The sequence below is a fragment of the Pteropus vampyrus genome, unplaced genomic scaffold (genome assembly GCF_000151845.1).
Source record: "Pteropus vampyrus isolate Shadow unplaced genomic scaffold, Pvam_2.0 Scaffold97, whole genome shotgun sequence".
Classification (NCBI taxonomy): Eukaryota; Metazoa; Chordata; class Mammalia; order Chiroptera; family Pteropodidae; genus Pteropus; species Pteropus vampyrus.
In genome coordinates this window covers 5,147,195-5,170,602 of record NW_011888878.1, presented here as the reverse complement: position 1 = coordinate 5,170,602, position 23,408 = coordinate 5,147,195, and positions in this window count along the sequence as shown.

The window sequence follows — 23,408 nt, the reverse complement described above, 5'->3', positions numbered from 1 at the left end:
ACTAGTTATAAGGATATCCAAAGAACTTAGGGAAAGAAGAGATGATCTTAGTGAAGACTTAAACAGAGAGACAGCAAGAAAAATAACCCCATAAGCCATAAAAAAGAACCAGCCAGAAACGAAGAATACACTAGAAGAAATCAGCAGTAGATTAGATGAACAGTAGATTAGAAGACTGAATCAGCAATTTGGAAGACAAAGTAGCAGAAAACACTTAATTAGAACAGCAAAAAGAAAAAAAAAATAAATTAAGAAAGTTTAAGACGCTTCTGGAACAACATCAAATGGATGAACATCTGCCTCATAGAGGTACCAGAAGAGAGAGAGAGCAAGGGATTGAGAACATATTTGAACATAATGACAGAAAACTTCCCCAGCCTGGTGAGGGAAATAGACATACAAGTCAAGGAAGCACAGAGAGTCCTAAACAAGATAAAGTCAAACAGACCCACACCAAGACACACCATCATTAATATACCAAAGGTTTAAAAAAACGAAGAGAGAAAATCTTAAAAGTAGCAAGAAAAAGCCAGCTAATTACTTACAAGGGTACTCCTGTAAGAATGTCAGCTGATTTCTCAACAGAAACTTTGCAGGCCAGAAGGGATTGGCATGGAATATTCAAAGTGATGAAAAACAAGAACCTACAACCAAGACTGTCAATTAAAATTGAAGGTACGATAAAGAGCTTCCCAGACAGGAAAAAGCTAAAGGAATTCATCACCAACAAGCCAGAATTGTAAGAAATGTTAAGGGGACTTTTGTAGAAAGAAGTAGGGGGCGGGGGGGAATCCCATAATATGAAAAATAAAATGGCAATAACTATGTACTTAACAATAATTGCATTAAATGTAAATGAGTTAAGTGCTCCAATCAAAAGACATAGGGTAGCTGAATGGATAAGGAAACAAGACCCATATATATGCTGTCTCTAAGAGACACATTTCAGATCAAATGACACACACAGACTGAAAATAAAGGGATGGAAAAAGATATTTCACACAAATGGAAGTGAAAAAAAAGCTGGCATAGCAATTCTTTTATCAGACAAAATAGACTAAAACAAAGTCCATCATAAGAGACAAAGAAGGGCAATACATAAAGGGATCAATACAACAAGAGGACATAACCTTAGGAAACATTTATGCACCAATATAGGAGTTCCGACATATATAAAGCAATTATTGGCCAACGTAAAAGAAGATATCGACAGTGATACATTCAGAGTAGGGGACTTTAACACCCCATTGACACCAATGGACAGATCTTCCAGACAGAAAATCAATAAGGAAATAGCAGTCTTAAATGGCACACTAGACCAGATGGATTTAATTGATATTTTCAGAGCATGTCACTCCAAAGCAGCAGAATATACCTTCTTCCCAAGTGCATACAGAGCATTTTCCAGGATAGACCATGTGTTAGGCCAAAAAACAAGTCTTAGGAAATTTAAGATTGAAATCATAGCAAGTATCTTCTCTGACCAAAAAGGTATAAAATGAGAAAACAACTACAAGAAAAAACCTGGAAAATATACAAACACATGGAAACTCAACAACATGTTATTAAACAATGAATGTGTTAACAATGAGATCAGGAAGAAATCAGAAGATACCTAGAGACAAATAAGAATGAAAACACAACGTCTCAAAATCTGTGGGACAGTCTTAAGAGGGAAATTCATAGCAATACAGGCCTACCTCAAGAAACAAGAAAAAGCTCAAAAAACAATTTAATCTCACATTTAAAAGAACTTGAAAAAGAACAACAAACAAAGCCCAAGTGAGTAGAAGGAAGGAAATAATAAAAATCAGAGCAGAAACAAATGAAATAAAGTCTAGGAAAAAATACAAAAGATCAGCAAATCCAAGTGATAGTTCCTTGAAAGGATAAACACAATTGATAAACCTTTAACTATACTCATTAAGAAAAAAAGAGAGAAGACTCAAATAAAATCAGAAACGAAAGAGGAGAAGTAACTGTGGACTCCACAGAAATACAAAGGATCATAAAAAATACTGTGAGAAATTATATGCCAACAAATTGGACATTTGGAAGAAATGAACACATTCCTAGAAACATACAATCTCTCAAGACTGAGTTGAAATGAAACAGAAAACTTGAACCCACCGACTGCCAACAACAAAATCAAATCAGTAATCAAAAACTCCCCCAAAACAAAAATTCTGGACCAGATGGCTCAATAGGTGAATTTTGCCAAATATTCAAAGAAGAATTATCACCTATTCTTCTCAAACACTTCCAAAAAATTTAAGAGGGAAGGTTCCTTAACTTTTTTTTATGAGGCTACCATTACCTTGATTTCAAAACCAGGCAAAGACATTACAAAAAAAGAAAACTATAGGCCGATATCTCTTAAGAACATTGATGTAAAAATCCTCAATGAAATATTAGCAAATCAAACTCAGCAATACATTAAAAATATCATACATCATGATCAAGTTGCATTTATTCCTGTGATGCAAGATTGGTTCGATATCCACAAATCAATTAATGTGATACATCACATTAACAAATCAAAAGATTAAAAGCCATATGATCATATCAATAGATGCAGCAAAAGCATTCGACAAAATCCAGCATCTACTTATCATAAAAACTCTCAGCAAAGTGGGAATAGAGGGAACATGTCTCACCATAATAAAGGCCATATGTGACAAACCTACAGCTAACATCATACTCAATGAGGAAAAGCTAAAAGCATTTTTCTTAAGATTAGAAACAAGACAAGGATGCCCACTTTCACCACTTCTATTCAACATAGTATTGAAAATCCTAGCTACAGCAATCAGACAAGAAAGAGAAATAAAACACATCTAAATTGGAAAAGAAACAGTAAAACTCTCATTATTTGCAGATGACATGATATTATATATAAAGAACTCTAATGATCTTACCCTCCCGGAAAAAGGTTAGAACTGATAAATGAATTAAATGAATTCAATAAAGTAGCAGGATACAAAATTAATATTCAGAAGTTGGTTGCATTTTTATACACCAATGATGAACTATCAGAAAGATAAATTAAGAAAACAATCCCATTCTAACAGCATCAAAAACAATAAAATTAACCAAGGAAGTAAAAGAACTGCACTTGGAAAATTATAATTCATTGAATAAAGAAATTGAAGATACAAATAAATGGAAGCATATACCATGCTGATGGGTAGGAAGAAACAACATCATTAAAATGTCCATACTACACAAAGAAATCTTTAGATTCAATGCAATCCCTGTCAAAATAGCGATGGCATTTTTCAGAGACCTAGAACAAATAATCTTAAAATTTATATGAAACCATAAAAGATCCCAAATAGCCATGGCAATCTTGAGAAAGAAGTACAAAGTTGGAGGAACCACACTACCTGATATCAAGCTATACTACAGGACTATAGTAATCAAAACGGCATGGTACTGGCATAAAAACATACAAATAGATCAATGGAACAGAATAGAGAACCCAGAAATAAATCCACTTAATCTATGACAAAGGAGGCAAGAACATACAATGCAAGTAATGACAGTCTCTTCAACAAATGATGCTGGGAAAACTGGACAGAAATATGAAAAAAAAAAAAAGAAAAAAAAGAAAAGAACTGGACCATTACACAATCTACAAGAATAGACTCAAAATAGATTAAAGGCTTATAAATATAAGATGCAAATCCATGAAACTTCTAGAAGAAAATATAGGCAGTAAATTCTGATATTGGTATGAAGAATTGTTTTTGGGTATATCTTTTTGGACAAGAAAACAAAAGAAAAAATAAATAAATGGGACGTCATCAAATTAAAAAGCTTTTGTGCGGCAAAGGGAACCATCAATAAAACAAAAAGAAAACCTACTCATTGGGAGAAGATATTTGCCTATGATACATTTGACAAAGAGTTGACATCCAAAATTTAGAAAGAACTCATAAACTCAATAACAACAAAAAATCCAGAAGACCTGAATAGGTATTTCTCCAAAGAGGAAATGCAGATGGCCAATAGACATATGAAAAGATGTTCAAGATCACCAATCATCAGAGAAATGCAAATTAAAACCACAATGAGATATCGTCTCATACCTGTCATATTGGCCATCATCAATAAGTCCAAAAACAATGAGTGTTGAAGAGGGGGAAAAAATGGAGTAGATGATAGAGGCTCTGTTCATCCCTCTGGTAATCAAATCAAAGTTGTGAAGGAAACAAGAAGCAGCAGCAACAAAAAATCACCTGGGATTTCTCTAGGGAGAAATCCAAGAAAGCACACTGCAGTGGCAGAAGATAGGACAGGGCGAGGACATGGGGCTGCCCAATCTCAATTGGCTGAGACAGAGGTTGTGGCAGCAGCGGCGGCGGTGGTGGCAGCAGCAGAAGCAGCAGCAGCAGCAGACTCCTCTTAAAGGGGCTGCGTCTGCACGCGGATTTTCACAGTGATGGACCTACTCACTGTTAGCACCAGTGCCGATTGGCTTGCATACAGGGGCACCGGGAACTTAAAGGGAGACATTGTCAGAGTGAGGGCCGAGGTAAGATTCACTCTGTATAGAAGTGCCGTGATATCCATTGTTCCTTGTTAAGCCTTCCCCGCTCCCAGTGCATGGACACAGCGCTGCCATAGCTCTGACATCAACAAACTGGATAACAGAGGTGGTTCAGCCCAGAGGATTCCCTGAAACCCCACATCCCCCAACTCATGGCCTCATTGAAGCCACATCCAGGTATATCCTCAGCGAGTCAGGTGCTCTTTGTTGAGCAGCGCCTAGACTCACACTGGAGGCAGCTGGCCTCAGTTTCTGATGTGGCCTTTTGAGGTAACTATAAGCATAGCATCTGTAGATTGCTTGCTGAATCCTTACAGGTAGCCCCAGAGGGGCACAAGCTTGGCCTAAATTTGGCCTGCAGCTGAACCCCTTTCAGAACTGTACCACTGGACACCTACTTCACAAATCCGCACTAATAAGACCAGGAGACTTAGGAACTTTGCTTAGTACATAGAAACAGACACAGAAAGGCAGCCAAAATGGGAAGACAAAGAAGCAAAAACCATATGAGAGAACAGAACAGAGATCCAGATATAGCGGAGTCAAGTAATCTAACAGATGCAGAGTTCAAAATACTGGTTATAAAGATGCTTAATGAACTTTTGAGAAGTGAAGATAAATTCAGTGAGAACTTCATAAAAAATATAAAAATGGAAATGGAAATTATAAAAGGGAACCAGTCTGAAACGAACACATTATCCAAGATGAGAAGTATATTAAGTGGATAAACAAAGAAATAAACAGAGTGAATAAAGAAAAAAATCAAATGCCTTATCTAGAGAGCGGGAAAGCCAAGGACACACAATCAGAATGGCAAAAGATGAGATGCCAAGACTATAAAAAATAATTTCAAGAGCATATGGGACACTATTCAGGGTCCAAATATCCATTTGATCAGCATACCTGAGGAAAATCGAGATGTTGAACAGCTGTTTGAAGAAATAATGATGGAAAACTTCCCTAACCTGGTGAAGGAAATGGACATAAAACCCCAGGAAGCTCAGAGAATTCCAAAAATCAGGGATCCAAAGAGGCCCACACCAAGACATATCATAATTAAAATGCCAAAAGTTAAATACAAAGAAAGAATATTAAGAGCAGCAAGAGAAAAACAGATAGTTACTTATAAGGGAAAACCCATAGGACTAGCAGCTGATTTCTCAAAAGAAACTATGCAGGACAGAGAGCTTGACAAAAAATATTCAACAGGATGAAGACCCAGGATCTACAACCAAGAATAATTTATCCAGCAAAGCTATCATTTAGAGTTGAAGGACAAATAAAGGGCTTCCCAGACGAAAATAAGCTAAAAGAATTATTACCGCCAAGCCAGTGTTACAGGAAATATTGGATGGACTTCTTTAAGAAGAAAAAACATGTATCAAAAACAGGAATAAAGAATGGTAACAACTATATTCCTATTAATAAATACCTTAAATGGAAAAGAATTAAGTTCTCCTACTAAAAGAGTGGATGAATGGAAATGAAAACGACTCCCACATGTTGCCTATAAGAGACTCACTTCAGATTAAAAGACACACACAGAATAAAAGGAATGGGATAGAAAAAAGTATTGTTTTGATGGATCTAGAAGTTATTTAAGTTAGACAGAAAAAGATAAACACTATATGATTTCACTTATATGGAGAATCTAAGGAATAAAAAGAATAAACTAATCAAAAACAGACTCACAAATATAGTGGACAATTTCGTGATGGACAGAGGAGAGGGAGGTTTGGGGGGCTGGGAGGACAGAGTGAAGGGTTAAAGAAGTACAATTTAGTAGCTGATGGATGGTCATGGGGATGGGGAGCATGGCATAGAGAATGCAGTTAGCATTAATATGTTGGCTAGGTGGAGGGTCAAGGTAGGGAGGGAGCAACTGGGGGGATCATTTTATGAACTATATAGATGTTTAACCAATGTACTGTATTCTTAAAACTAATTAAAGTAAATAAATTAGAAAAAAATGATTGTTGACGAAGATGTGGAGAAAATGGAACCCTTGTGCACTATTGGTGGGATTACAAACTGGTACAGCACTATGAAAAACAGTTTGGAGTTTCCTCAAAAAATTAAAAATAGAACTACCTTTGACCCAGCAGTTGAACCTCTAGATATTTATCCAATAAAAACCAAACACTGCTTTGTAAAGATCTATGCACCCCTATGTTCATGGTAGCATTATTCTCAATAGCCAGGATGTGGAAGCCAACTAAGTGCCCATCAATATATGATTATAAAGTTATGGTACATATAGACAATGGACTATTACTCAGCCATAAAAAGTAAAATTAAACCATTTGCAACAACATGAATGGAACTAGAGGATATTATGTTGAGTAAAATAAGTTAGACAGAGGAAGATAAAACCATATGATTTCTGTTACCTGTGGAATCTAAGGAACAAAAGAAATGAACACACTAAATGAAAACAGACTCACAGATACAGAAAACAACTGGTGATTGCCAGAGTGGAGGTAGGTTGGAGGGCCAGGTGAAAAGAATGAAGCGATGAAGAAGTACAGATTAGTAGCTACAAAACAGGAATGAATGTAGAGTACATCATAGGGAATACAGTCAATATTATTCTAATGGCTGTGTGTAGTGCCAGATGGATGCTAGAGTAATATGCGGGATCACTTTATAAATTATATAAATGTCTAATCATTTCACTCTATACCTGAAATATAAAAAATTTTTTTAAAAATACCCCCCAAATAGTGTTATATAATAAAAGTTTATACTTATATTTCAGCACTATTTTAAGATCTCAAAATGTGCTTTGATTATGATGTTTTAGCAGAATATTATCTGATTTTTATGCAATTTCCTATATAATCTAATAGCACAATATTATGTAACACATTCTGGTTTAATGAGTACTTATTCACTGAAGAACTCTTAACCTGATTATATACTTAGAATTTTTCATTCCTTACATATTAGTGAAAGTATAATTAGAAAATGCAATTGGAATAAACTCCAAAATACGATAGTTATTAGGTAAATCTTGACCACATCGTTTGATCGGATTTCTCTACTGGGGTTTGGCTTTACTCGGGAGTTAGCAAACTATGGTCCATGGGTCAAATCTGGCCTGTCACCTGTTTTAGTTAATAAAGTTTTATTGACTTACTGCCATGTTCATTCTTATATGTACTGTCTGTGGCTGCTTTTGTGCTACAGCTGCAGAGTTGTAACAGAGACCATGTGTCTGGCAAAGACTAAAATATTTACTCTCTGGCTTCTTACAGAAAGTTTGTTGACTCCTGGCATTACCTACTTTAAGGTATAACTTTACATATATTTAGGTAACATTCTACTTTACTAACAGAGGACATTGAACAGCAAAATGCCCTATAATAGCAACAGCTATTTTTCTGTTTTGCAAAAATTACAATTCTTTAAAAAAAACTAAACTATTTCTAATATTTTATTGATCTACATCCATATTTATTATATTTATTAAATAAATATACTTTGAACTTCTCATTGGTGAACTAATTTGTGTAATCAAGCTTTCTGATATATTTGCATTATACTGTTGACAATTGTTTCTAGTCATAAAATATTTTAATAATTTAGTCTGGCAAATAATTATTTGCCTTGGGCATGTAAAGGCATGGGCTGAGTTTTCTGTCATTTTACACTAGGCCCACTTTTGATGAAATGATAGGGGTCATACATTTTTGGTAATATTTGTAAAGCTACATTTTGGTGTCTTTTCAAACAGAAGAGTCCAGTTTTTATATTATTGTAAGAATAGAGGAGAAATACATTTTTCTATATAATAAAGAACATCTTTTATTTCATGAATCGATAATTTTCAGAAAGGAAAACCTTGGGCATTATAGAATTAAGAGAAGGCAATTTCTGAAAATGCCATATCTTTAAAACCCAGATGATACTGATGGTAGTAACTTAATCAGTTTTCAAATTCACTAAGCTGACCTCTGTCTACAATTTTTTCTTATAATTTTTTATTTCATAAGTGGATCTATTGGTTCTTGTCCTTTAATCTATTGAAATGTTCCCATTCTTAGTTCTGGGCTATGTGTCTTTCAACAGATGCTTATTGTTTCCTGGGTGCTAGGGAGTTGAGTTGTGTTTATAGATGAAGTAAAGAATAGGATAATAGGGAAAGGACCTTATTCATTTTTCTTTCTGTCTTACCAGAACCCTGAACGTGACAGACACCTAACATGCTCCTATAAAGAAAGGATAGTGGAAGGCACCTGTGAGCAACTCACGCTTGTTAGAATCTGCTCCCTAGTCTGTGGTTATGCTTCCCAGCTGCCCAGGAATCACCAAGGCCTCTGGCTTCTACGGATCTCCACCACTGAACTGTCTCTTCAGCCTCAAAGGCTACTGAATAATCCAAAACAATAGATTTCTAACTTGGATTAGCTCCATTGTTTCTATTCTCTTTCTCACAGAGGCTGCTGTGCGAGGCTAAGAGACCATCCCAGAATTCTAGCTCTAAATTTGGGATTAGAGAATTTGTTGGATTTATATAACTTCCCAGCACATGCTTGCTGTGTGTGCTTAATGCCTAATGATTTCCAGCTTGTTCCTTCCAAACCAGAGCCTTGAAGTTAGCTGGGAGTTTTCTTGATAATTCAAAGTAACATTGGTGACTGGGATTTTGTGAGAACAGTTTAAGGTTGTTTAGCTCTAGATAGAGTCAAAGTTACAGAAGGATCCTTACATTATTCTACATTGTTCAGAATATGCTATTTCAGACAGATTTTTATTCTCAACTTTTTTTGTATTCAAGGAGAAAGAAATGGTAAATTCCAAAATTGGAAATGCTAGGAAACACTTTATGTGTGTTTAGTTCAGGAGAAGAGACTCTTGGTCTTTGTCTGTCTATACTCTGCTCTAATGATCCTGTCAGTGTTGTAAAAATGTAAAAAAACAAATTTTTTTTTTGCCTAATTGGGAAAGTGAGACAACACTTTTTGAAGCAATTATTGACAAAATCATTAGAATAATTAGGATAATCTTTGTTTAAAGAAGCAAATATAGGATCTGTAATCAGAATAATGCTAAGTGGGTTAAGGAGGAAATAAATCCTAGACAAATATTCTACTTTCTCTGATTCTCATTCTGGTAATCCTTTTATTTTTCACAGCTGAAGAATATGGTTTATTTTTTGTTGCTGTTGACTTGACCTCTCCTTTCTGTTTCTATTGATGGTTAACTTAGGAAAGAGACTGGGTACCTTCAACCAGCTTATAATGGACTTAGCCTTCAACTCTATTTCAAAATATTTCTCAGGGATAAATACATTCACAATTGAAGGCTAGTGGTTCTTCTATGTTGGTACAGGAACAGTAAATCATATAACCTTTAAAATTTCAACTTTAAAATCTCTTTCTCATCCATGGATATGTATGTTTATAGAGGTTAACATAATGACGATAAAAGAAGCTTAATGTTATGTTATAAATGATATTTGAACTTGACTGTAACAAAACTTAAATTACACAAGAAGTAAAAATGGAATGACAGGTAATTTTCTAAAGTCAATGATACAGACCAGCCTTAAATTGAAGGTTATTCAGATAAGGGGAACTTGGCCGGCTTGCAGACACTGTTTGAGTTTTTTTCCTGTCGGAGAACTGTCTGAAAGGTGCCAGCTTTAATAGAATTTAGATAAAGACATTCTCATTTTAGCTGAAAGTTGGACATTCTTCTGTGTCTGATTCATGCTTGTAATACTGCCAAGTTTGATAGGATTTCAGAAGCACTTTAACATTTTTAACAGTCTCACTACTTGAGTAAGTTGTCACAGCATCTCAGCCTGGGGGTTAGGAAAAAATAAGGAGAATCATAGTCACTCTAGGTAGGTGAACTTGAGAGGTGCCAAATAATGGAAGTTTCCAGCATAATAATATTTAAAAGTACAAATGACACAGGTGACTTAAGGTAGTTTCAATGGGTTGGCATTTAAGGAATCCAGAGAAAGTCCCCCTTTTGTTCTAGGATCTTTCTCTCACTGCTTCTAGATTAATTGGATAATCATAAAATAAAGCATAGCTCAACAAGCAGCTATTAATATTTCATGTGAATCAATCAACGTTCTTTTGCAATTTTGCAGGCTGATGAGGGCAGACTCCTATGAGAATTGAAAGATGGATAAAGAGTAATGAGGGACTGAAGTGGGGCAGTATGTGAGAGAAAGGCTTGGGCAGGTTATTGTAGCACTAGATGGGTGCTTTGGAGAAGAGGAAAACTGCAAGAGTATCAGGGGAAGAGTTCAAAAGGCACTTTGTCTGGATCCTTGGTACTCAAAGTATGGTCTGTGTGGATCAGCAGTAACAGCAGCACCTAGAAATGCAGAACTCAGACCTGCTGAGTCAGAATGGGCATTTAACCAGATCCCCAGATAATTCATATGCATACTGAGGTTTGAGAAGCACTGGCCTCTCGTGCTCCTTTTGCCAAGGGCCTGTTCAAGCAAAACGGGGTCCTCTGGTCTCTAAAAGTCATTGGTGGACTTTCAGGATGCCTTCTTGTGCACGTGGATTCACCAACCAAATGGAGAATCTGATTCACTTAAAGCAACGTCATTTCTCTTAGCAGCTATTTTAGTAGAGAGAAAAGAAATTAAACCTTGTCTATTGCCATGAATGAGGATTTCTTTCAACTGCCAGAAAGAAGAGTTCATACTTGTTAAAGATCAAATCATGCCCTAAGAGAGAGTTAAATGAGTTATAAAAACACAGGAATTTGCAATACTAGGAAATTTAGAGGTAAATGTGACAGAGCTCAAGTCTTTATCATCATAAGGCCTTAGGAAGGTTGACAACAGTTTTAATAGTTTTTAGATTTTATTGGAGATTGTGAGAATTTTGTATAAGAAATAATTTTTAAAATATGACTAAAAGACTAGTTTTTAAAAGAACATTTTCAATACTAAGACACACGTTAGAGCTAACTTTAGAGTATTATGAAAAGCAAACTTTGTAAAGTTGCTGGATGACAGATACTGATGGGAGAATTGAGAGCATTGTTCACAAGGCTGCCAGCAGAGCCGAGTAAGAAGGTAGAGCAGGTGTTTACTGGGACTAGCTGAGGAAGAGAGAGCTACTAGTAAGAACTAAAGAAATGTCACCATAAATCGGATTCACATCAGAGTTTATGGAGCAGGTATTCTCTATCAGGGACTCTGCTAGATATGGTAATGATAATAACAACTTTTTCCTGCTGTCAGTTGTTCAAATGATGACGATTAACTATAGTCCAAGCCAACTTATGGTAAGTTCCATAATAAAGGTGCATGTAAATTTTGTGCTTTATCAGAAGAAATAAAGAATGAAAGTAGACAGGCAGAATAGAGGTAATTGAAGTGGGGATTGGGGTGCATTTTAGCCTCGTGGCACTTAGAATATATAATTTAGAACCCGGCAGTGCACTTATCTCAGTGTTTGACCCTTTTTGAGTCCTATGAGAACTTTCTAGTTTGCTGTTTAACACCTATAAACAAATTGGCTTGCAAAACATACCAGCTGCTGTACTATTAAAATTCTTCTTTCGCATTGATTCCTTATTCTGTCTTGGTTGCCAAGACTTGGTTGTAGTTTAATAATATGATTCTTAAATGTTTGAATGCTTTACATAATATTTAATTTTACCATGATTGCTAAAAATAAAAATGAGCAACTCTTCCCCCTATATTGTACTTAGTTGATTTGGGGCTTATTACACTAAATTGCTAAGAGAAATAATTGTTCGAGAGCAGAATTGGCCTCTGGCAACTCTCAGAAATCAATGAAGCTTCGCAGCCTCATCGCTATTACATGGGACTCTTGCAGAGCCTCTAGATTCTCCTAAATTAATATACCCCATTTGTGCAAAAAATCCCTGACAATTGCTTCATTTACATCTAGACTTTTTTATGTTACAATCTACTGCAATTTTCTTAACCAGGCTTTCTGTCTCATCTTCGTCATCAAAACCTAGCTGTTTTGTGTTTAATTTCTGTTGGTTTCAGATTAATATTTCTGATTCTATAAACTAAGAGTATGATAACTATTATTAATATAGTGTTATTAATATCTTACTTTCAGATAGCATAGTTAAATTTAAATAGTATCATTTACATATTTAAAAGGAATTTCAGACACAGCTAGAGAAAGTTTACTTCATGTAAGGATTTCCTACACCAGAAATAGCAAAATGGTAGATGGATATGGACCATAAACATTTGTCTGTTGTTTGGTTTAACCTTCAGAGTTTTTTTTTTTTTTTTTTTTTTAATGTTAGCTGCTGATATATATAAATCTGAATTTCTGGCTTCTCTTGATCAGCCTCATGCTTTGGTTTCACCTGGTCCATATTCTCTTGCAGCAAAAGTTGGCTGGTGCTAAGTGGCAGTTGCCTTCTTTGAGTAGATCCTATCCTCTTACAAGGCAGTGCAGTTCCACTTTTTGCATGTTCTCGACCTTCTTTACGCTGGTGGGCACTGCATTTGGAAATTCTAATCTAGTGGTCTGTGTATGGCCCTGGCCTAGATTAGGGAGCAAGTAAAACTAAAGCATAAATGAAATATTCTCCTTCTTTGACATCAAACTAAATTTTTAAGTATCTATTAGCTTTTGAATAATAATAAAAAATTTTGGATTTAATAAGTTAGAAATCTTAAAATTACAGATAAGTTATTATACCACTATGGGTGGAAATTAACTATTACATGGAAATAAGCAATTTTGTCTGTTAAGAGGATTATCATACTTTATAGATATAATTTGGAGACCTATTGGAAACTGAGCCCATAGAAATAAAAGGAGATGCTGAGCAAATTATCTATCTTATCAAAGCTCTGCTAACAGTCCACTTTAATGAGAACTTTTGAAAATCTAAAAGTTAGAAGTGGCATTTAGCAAAATTAAAATATGTCAAAATGGAAGGTAGATATTTAATCTCTCTTAAAAATTGGTGCAGAAAGTTGAGTACAACTAAAAAACGATAGGCTTTTAATAAGAGAGGCAGTAAGACTACCAAGTAATATTTTCTAACACATTTCAAATTTAGTTGTGCTAATGTACACTTTTCATTAAAATGGTGATTTTCCTTATTAGCGATTATTTCAGTTATTACAAAAAGATGAACTTACAACTGTGAATTTTTTTAAGTTCTTTGTTTCAATGCAGAATTTCCTTTGAAGCAAGTGAAACAGTTAAAACAAGATAACCTTAGTTTAAAGTAGATTGAAATAGAACTAAGGTATTTCTACTGTGTAAGTTGTGCTAAAGAACTTTTGAGGGCATATGACTAGGTGGAAAAGACATATGAATATACTAAAAAGTGTGGTGTTTATAAATTCTTCTTAATCTCAGAAACAAAATATTCAGTTTTCTGATCTCAAAATTTGTCTTGGGATGCCTGCCACTAAGTTTTTAATCTTTCTTCAAATGAGGAATGAAGAGGGAGGCATCTCTTTGTGGAGTATATATGTGTGTGTTGTAGGGGTAGTGCTAAGATTTCTATTTTCCGCAGCTTTTTACTATACTTTTTTTCTGCAAGTAAGTATTGTACTTTACTATAAACTTCTAATTCTGGTTTTGAAAGCATAATAACATTGTGAAAAACAGATTTTTTTTAAAAAAAGCAGAGTGACTTGCCCCAGATGAGAAACTCAATGACCCATTCAAAACCACTTAATTGCTCTTTTGTTTTTCAGCTAGGAAGCTATTACCTAGATCTCTAAGTCTCCTTACTAAAGAGTCATTTTGATAGGCAATGGATTTGAACATTGCGCTTGAAACCAGGAGCCTAGATCAATTATTGCCATTTCCCCCCCTGTGATTATTAGTTTCATTTATACTCTTTTAGAAAAAAAAAGAAATATAGAAATTTAACTTTTGAGAAGAGTTTTTGGTCTTTCATTCACTTAGCAGTTTTAGCAGCAGAATCAGATGATGAAATAGAGATGCAGGTGTCTTGACTTTTGAAAGTGAGGCTTGTTCATTCACTCTGTATCCCTATAACTCTTACCCAGACATTCAGAGGAAGGCAAGGGGCTGGACTTCCTGAACCTAGGGTTTGGTATATGTTAAGAAAACTGGAGATCATTTTTTTCCTAGAATTTCTCCTTGATTGTACTATGGGTCATTCATTCTCTCTCATCTCTTCCCCATAAGCTAAATTTATTTTTTGTGTTAAAATTAAATCCAAAATGGAGACCAAACAAAACCATTTAAACCATGACAGCGAAACTGAATGTACCTAGTTTTATGAACATAAGCAAAACTTAAATTAGGTTATTTCTTGTAAACACTTCTGACAATTATAAAAGAAACTTAATTCATCTTCCTAAAAATAGCATGAAATAATCACTTAACCAACTCCCTGGAAACCTTCACTAATAACCAATCTTTGAAAAGGTTAATAATGTCCTCATTTTCACTTTATAAGCCATTCTGTAACTTCATACCCCTGAACTTTACGTCAGTCTTTGAATTTGAAAGTTCCCAGTCCATAAACTGTTCTTATATGCTCAATCAATTCTTACTAAATATTCTTTATTGATTTGGCAGCTTTAATTTTGCTATTTCTGGATTTTTGATACATGTAAAATTTTTTTTGATCAATATTTTCCATGTTTGTTATAAAAAAAGTCTTTGAATGGTCAGACATATCATTTGAAACATATTTGAATTGTGAAATTGGTTTTAATATCACTAAGAACTCTAGAAAGTTTGAGGTGTGTGGGCAGTCATTATTAAAATATGTAAATAATTTATAGTTTCTTCTCTAAGTAATATAGCATTATAGTAGAAATATTGAGGAAACTTTAAAAACATAAAAAATGGAAATCATCCATAACTATAGAGATAAATTTGATATATTATCATCAAATATATTTTATGTGGTATTCTATATTTGTATTTTTTAATAAAGTTTGAAATTATTCTGTGTATTTTTGTATCCTGCTTTTTAAAAATTAATGTTTTATCATGAAACATTCCCTATAAACTTATTCATTCTATAAAAACATTTTGAATGGCTGAATAGCATTCTATTTATAAAAAAATAATTTATTAACTTCTTATTTTCAGTCATTTAGATCATTTCTGATGTTTTCTGATTATGAATATCAAGTGACATTCTTTTATCTAGTGTTTTCTGTGCTCCAATAATTATTTTCTTGGAATAAATTTCTAGATGTAGAGTGATTAGAACTGTTTCACTAAAATACCAATGACCTCCAGGTTGCAAAATCTCAAGGATGCTTTTCCCTCTTCTTGTATTTACCTGACTTCTCAGAATTCTCACGACACTTTTATTTCCCACCATAATTCAACAATTTCAACAGCAACATCCTTTTCTCTGTCTATTCTTTTTCTTAGTCTATCTTATTAATTCCCATGACTTTAAATACAACTTCTATTTTGACAGTTTATTAATTATGTTTCCCATTGTGAGGGAGGAAAAAATTTTCTCTACCTTTCTAGGTTCTTTGGGCTGGTATAATATACAAATTGACCTGAGACAGATTAACAAGAGAAAATAACCACATTTAATTACATAAGTACAAATGGAAACCGTCCTCCCTACCCCGCCATACATGAGAGAGTCAGAAACCCCCACATACATGAGAGGTCCAGAGACAGACAGGTAAAATGAGGTATATATAACATCCTGAGCTGAGGAATGAGGTAAGATGCCTGGGGCTTTGAAAGGAGGAGGGTCACTTGCAGATCGATAAGAAGAACATATATTTAGTAATTAGGTGGTTGCCCTGCCATATAGATAGGCCAAAAAGGGTTATTTCTAATAACTCTTAATATGGGCAAGGCCCCAAATTTAAATTTTTCTAGGTAATTAAGAGAGGTAGGGCAGAATTTTTCTTGACCCACAGGATCTCAATTGCCTTTAGCTCAAAATAATCCATACAGGCACATCTTGCGGTGAGTTGTTCTGAACCTTTACAACTTTCCAATCTATTTTCTGACCTTTCTCACATCTTCACTTTGGATGTTTCACAGCCATGTCACACCTAACATCTTCAGACCTGAACTCTTTATTCCCTTCTCAGCTTGTTTTTCTCTGGTGTTTGCCCCTATCAATGAATGATCCACCATCTACTCAGTTATATAGCTGGTCATTTGATCATGCTAGAAACATGTTCTTGATAGCAAATACCTCACATTAAGATCTATGAATTCTATATCCAAAATAGATCTCAAGTCCATTTCTTTCTTCCAGTTATCTTATACATTAATACAGCTATTTCTAAAACAATTTAATGCTTGTTTTTCTTACTAAATTGTAAGCTTTTTAATGGTGGTATTTTGCATGTCTGTTCTCTTCCAGTTTGTAGCTTTTATTGGCGCTCAGCAATTTTATCTTAAACAAGTGAAGTGATTTATATGACCAAATGATCTTTCAGAAATTCAGTAACAACTTAAATTCCCATCAGCCATTTATAGTTGTGCTGGACTTCCTAAAACCTTCAAGTTGATAGGAGAAAAATTATTATGCTTTATTTTAATGTACATTTTTTGTTGTGATGAAAATTGACCTTTTAAAGATACACTTATTGATTATATTTATTCTTTTGAGAACTGTCATATCGAATTTTTTATTGTATTGTTTATATCGATTTTGAGTTATTTATATGTAGGAATAATAATCCTTTGTTAATATGTAAATATTTCTTCAGTTTGTCATCTGCCTTTTACTTTTTGTTTATGATGTGGTTCTGATATAAACAAAGTTTTAATTTTTATTATTAAAGTCTACCAATGCTTTATTTTATGGTTATTACCTTTGTTTTTATTCTTAGAGAGTTTTTATTTTCATATAAGAGATTAGGCAGCTATTTATCTGGTTAGTTTAAATAAAAAAATGTGTTTCATTTTTTTCATCATGTAGATTTTATTTTGGTGAGTGGTATGAGGGAGGGTTCTAATTTTGTTATTTTTCTCATATATGCATATTTAAGAAAAAAGGAATATTTTATCCATTTAACTGATATTAAATATTAAGAACATAAAATACTTAAAATTTTTTTCTTTAAGGAGTTAAAAAAATATCTTTAATTTGCTCTTAAATATTATTCTTCCTTTTATTACCCATGTTTCTATCCATAGCTGGCTTTGATTCAGTAGGGGTGGGGTGGGGTGTGTGTGTGTGTGTGCGCGCACGAAAGAGAGAGAGAGAGAGAGAGAGAGAGAGAGAGAGAGAGAGAGAGAGAGAGCGAGCACATTCTATCTAGTTTCTTCTATCCTAGGGCCCTTAGTATGTATTTAACATTGTTAATAGAGTATGAATTCATATTGTCCTCTTTTCCATGTGCTGTACATTAATAACTACTATAGCCAGAAGTAATCATCTTTATTTTGAGTAATGTTTCATGAGCAATTTTATGCCATTTTCTTATTTAAATCTCAAATTATTTCTTGAGGTTAACATAGTAGGTATTATTAAACCCATTTTGTAGATGAAGACAGACAAGAGAGTTCGATTTGCTTCTGTAATTAGCATAGCTAGTAAAGGGTATGTCTGAGAGTAGAATTTGGCTTTCTTTAATTCTCAGTCTAATGTAGAACCTCATAATAATGAACTGCTTTATTTTTGCTGTTGTTGGTGCTTACATTTCAAGTCCTATTGGTTTTGTGTAACTGAAGCATTTAATTTTTAAAAAATAATATGCTAATTTGAGATTGGGAACACTAGTCAAATTTATAGCAATGCCTAAAAGAGTACTCTGGTTCCTCCAGAATAGACTTAATATTTCCCAAATTTATTTCTCTTCTCAGCATTTTCACAAAATCAAATGGCTCTTACCATTCGCTGAGAGCTACTTGGACACACTAATCTTGGCTCAAAGTCTATTTTAGAAAGAGATTAAAGCTGGAGATTTTGGCCCAGAGCTCTGTACTTCAAACTGAATATAGTTTTTTAAACAATAAAATTAGTCTTCTCAAACAAAAGAACATAATTTCATATTTCTAATAGTGCAATTATTTCTTACACTTTAATGGCCTTTTTGCTTCAAAGTTCTTAAATGGTAACCTTCTTTTTTTTTTTATATATATCTAGTGAGTCTTTATCTGGAGTTCTATTTGAATGATTGTTCAGGGTGTTGGCAACAGTTATAAGCATTTATATTTTATTCTTGACTGGATTCTGGTTGAGAAATTGAATGGCACAAATGTTGAAAAACTACCTTGCTATAGACATAATGAAGCAAGCAAAATGAATCTCCCAAGGATAAATGTGTAATATCTTTTACTTTTTATCTTTTAGTTACAGACTTGTGCCACATCTGCCTTCCTGGCTGTGGGCAAAAAAGGAGCCAGAGGGAGGTGATGAGTTTTTATGTAAAAGACCAAAAATAAATAAATAAATAAAAATGAGAATGTGGTATAAAGGGAGCTGAAATGCACCTCAGGCTCAGATATCACTTACTCTAAAATTTTTCTTTCAAGAATTATGTTGAATTTACATATCCTTTCAGTATTAATGAGCATTAGAGGTGTACTTATTCTTGTATGTAAGAGGGTAGTTTCTCATCATTTCCAGCACAATTTGTAGGGGTTTTAATAATAAGAGTTATAAAAATATTTACATAGATCTGCAGAAGGATGATTCAGATAACCCAGGAGATTTAACACTATATATAAATCTTTCTAGATTTTTAAAAAATTATAGCAATTCTTGTATTCCCATAGCAACATACTAAAAGAGTCTAGCCAACACTTTTGAAACTAGAAAATAACCTTTTCTTATCTTCCTCAAAGAGTTTAGTTCTTTCTATTAGTAACTTTAAAAAATAGAAATCTTGTTCATTAACAAAATGTTTCTTACAGAAATTTTGAATAATTTAGAAAAAGGTAATGAAGAGAGTAAACATGAAAAATCACTCATAATCTACCACACAGCAATCAACATTCCTTTTTTTGTTTTGTTTTGTCTTTTCTCTCTTTTTGAATACAAATACATTTAAAATATTTGGGGAAACCTTAAAGTTTTAACTTTTTTTTTCCCTTTAGTAGTATATAATGTTTCTTCATGTATGATAACCAATATTCCTCTACAATATAAAAAGTGTACTAAACCTAGGCGAAGTTATTAATAAGTGATACAAAAGCGCAGAACCTTGGCAAACTATTATAACCAAAAAATTCTTCATGGTCTTTGATTTTAGTTACTCTATAGATCATTGTATGTACAGGTGCTCAAAAATGTTTGTCAAATGAATGTTGAATTTCAATGAAAAAAAATGAAAATAAGCTAAAGGAATATTTTTACCTTTTTCTCCCCGTTTATTATTTTGGGTTCTGTGAGAAGTAGACATGAAGATGAGATTAGATTGCAAGATATTTATTGGAGAAACACCTGTATTTTATTCTATTGGGGTTGCTGTAACAGAATACCATAGACTTGATGGTTTATAAACAACAGAAATTTATTTCTCACAATTCTAGAGGCTGGGAAGTTCAAGATTAAGGTGTAAGATTTGTTATTTTGTAAAATATGTCTTCCTGGTTTGTTCTCACATGGTATAGGGGCAAGGGAACTCTCTGGAGTCTCTTTTATAATGGCACTAATCCCATCGATGAGAGCTCCACCCTCATGACCTAATCACCTTTCGAAGGCCCCACCTCCTATAACATTATATTGGGGTTTAAATTTCAACATGAAATTTGGGAGATAATAATATTAAATCTATAGCATTCCACCACTATCTCCCCAAATTCATGTTCATCTCACATGTAAAATGAATTAATTCCATCTCAACAGCCCCTCAATTTTTAACTCAATCTAGCATAAACTTGCAAGTTTCATTTAAATATCATCTAGATCAGATATGGGTGAGACTCAAGGTACTGAGGTAAATTCCTCTCTAGCTGTGAATCTGTGAAATAAAACAAGTTATGTGCTTCTAAAATACAATGGTGATAAAGGCACAGGATAGACATTTCTATTCCAAAAGGGAGAAATAGGAAAAAAGAAAGGTTTAACTTTTCTCAAGTAAGTCAAAACTACATGGCAAAATTCTACATGAGATCTTAAGGCTTGTGAGTAATTTTCTTTGGCTCCATACTCTGACCTCCAAGCCCACTGTGGTAGCTATGTCACTTCCATGGCTCAATAGGATGGCCATGAGTGAGTGAGATGGCCTTGTTTTCTGCCTGGGCCCCAGGGCTCTCCTGAGTTTAGGACCCTGGGCCAGAGGCTCTGCTGGACAGTCTCTAGCCATACCCCACATGGGGGCTTCAAAGTTTGCTGCTTGCACCTTCCAGAGGTGCAGCCAATGCAGCCTGGCTGCATCAGGGCCACCAGAGCTACATTTAGGGTAGCTGAGGACTGCAGCACTGGAATACTGGGTGTGGAGCCTGGATATGAGGTAGCACTGGCAGCATATGTTGAGGTCCCACAGGTGACAGCCTTTTGACTTTTAAACTGCTAGGCCCCTCTAGCAGCCCAGACCCACTCCCATACCCTTGCACTCTGGGCCTGTGGTAGACTTAGCAGCTCTGATGTTATCTGAATTGCCTTTGGGGTTATTCTTCTATTGGCCTGGAGAATAACACCTGGCTTCTGATAAGATAGCTGACTAGGTCTGTGGTTCATGTTCAGACTGATCTCTTCATCGGATAGTGATTTGACCACACCCTTAGTGTTCTCTTCCTAACATGCTATTTCATTCTTTTTTGCATAAGGTGAGAATTTTTCTGGATCTACTTAGGTATTCTTTAATAAGTTAGAGGCAACCACTAATATACTTTCTGTATCTATGGATTAGCCTACTGTGGACACTTTATATAAATAAAATCACTTAATATGAAGTATTTTGTGACTTGCTTCTTTCACACTGTGTAACATCTTCATGGTTCATCTATGTGTAGTATGTATCAGTACTTCATCTTATTGCCAAATAATATTTTGTTGTATGGACATGCCACAGTTTACTTATCAATTCATCAGTTGATGGACATTTGAGTTATTTATGCTTTTGAGTTATTATTAACATTTATATACAAGTTTTTATGTGAAAATTTCTTTTTGGTATGTACCTACAAGTGTAATTGCTAGGTCATATGGTAACTACATTTAACTTTTTGAGGAACTGCCAAACTGTTTTCCAAAACATCTGCACATTTTAAAATTTCCACAAGCAGTGCATGAAATTTCCAATTTCTTCACATCCTCACCAACACTTGTTATTATCTTTCTTTTTTATTCTAGCCATTATAGTGTGTATGAAGTGGTATCTCGTGGTTTTAAATTGCATAAAGCCCATTGTCCTGCCGTGAATGGAGAGTTTTAATGTTTTTAAAGTCAGATATTCAGGTACAATTTATATAAGATAAAAGTTACCCTTTTTAGTATATAGTTATTAGAATTTTATATGTGTAACAGTCATATAATCAACACTACAATCAAGATAAAGAACAATTCTATACCTCTGCAACATTTCCTAGTACCTCCTTATAATCTACTTCACCACCATCTCTAACCTCTGGTAACCACTGATCTGTAGAGTTTTGCTTTATTCAAAATGTCATGTAAATGTAATCATACAAAGTGTAGTCTTTTTAGCCTGGCCTCTTTGGCCTAGCACAATTCATTTGCAATTTACCCATGTTGTTGTGTTGTATGTATCAATAGTTCATTCCTTTTTATTTCTGAGTAGTATTTCATGGTAGGGATATACTACAGCTTGTTCATCCATTCATCAGTTGAAAGATATTTGAGTTTTTGGTAATTATAAATAGGTTTTTATATGAAAGTAACTTTTCATTTCTCTTGGGTAAATATGTGAGAGTAGGTTTTTGGGTCTCATCGTAAATGCATGTATAATATTTAAGAAACTACTGAATGATCTTTTAAAATGATTGCATCATTTTGCATTCTTAGGAGAATCCTAGTTGAATGTATCACATCATTGGAGGCTTTTTAAGACTAGGAATGTCTACTATCCTCTTTCTGGTTGTTTTCAGAGCTGTAACATTACTTCGTTCAGCCACCCAAATTTTTGTAAAATTCTGGTATTCCTGTTAACCCCTGCATGGTGGTAATGGGGCAGTGGAAGATGAAGGACATGAAAATATTGGTAAACAATGGCCTAGCCCTAGTTCAACTCACCATGGATGCCCACACAATAACTACACATGTCTTCGAGGAGTCTGGCATCCAGAGACTCCAGAAATGACTGGCAAAGTGATAAACTATAGATCAGTTTAGAGCGTGACAGAGATGAGACCTTGATGAAGAAGAGCAAGTGGATAGCTTAGAAGTGTAAGTGATACCAACCCCTTTTTTTCCCAATGTGCAGAGAAAAGGAAACAGAGTCTACTATATTTAGGTAGTACTTCTGGATCAAGCATGGACAGAGCTCATGGGAGGCAGGAGCCAATCCAGAACAAGGACAGACATGTGAGAAAGAGGTATGAGAGTAACATTAATTATATATAAGACAAAAAACTGTGTGATGGTACCAAATTTATGTAAAACTTTATTTCTAAAATGATACTCACCTCAGTTGCTGCAGAATAAACAACTGAATGGATAAACTTCAATTATCAGCAGCATCTGAGTATAGCCTCAATCAAATTATTACATTAGTAACTTTAAAAGTCTTTAAGAATGTAAATATGGTTTTTTAATTACAGCAATTCTCTCCATATTTTAATTAATGGCATTGATTTTAGTGTGTTGAATGCATGCTAACCTGAACATATAAAGTAGATTGAGTAATTTCAGTATTTTAATGTAGTGATTCTCAATACTGGCTGTATATTTTTTATCATCACCTGGAAAGAGTTTAGAAAATACTATGCCCCTGTTCCCCATCCCTAGAAATGTTGATTTACTTGGTCTGGAGTGGGGC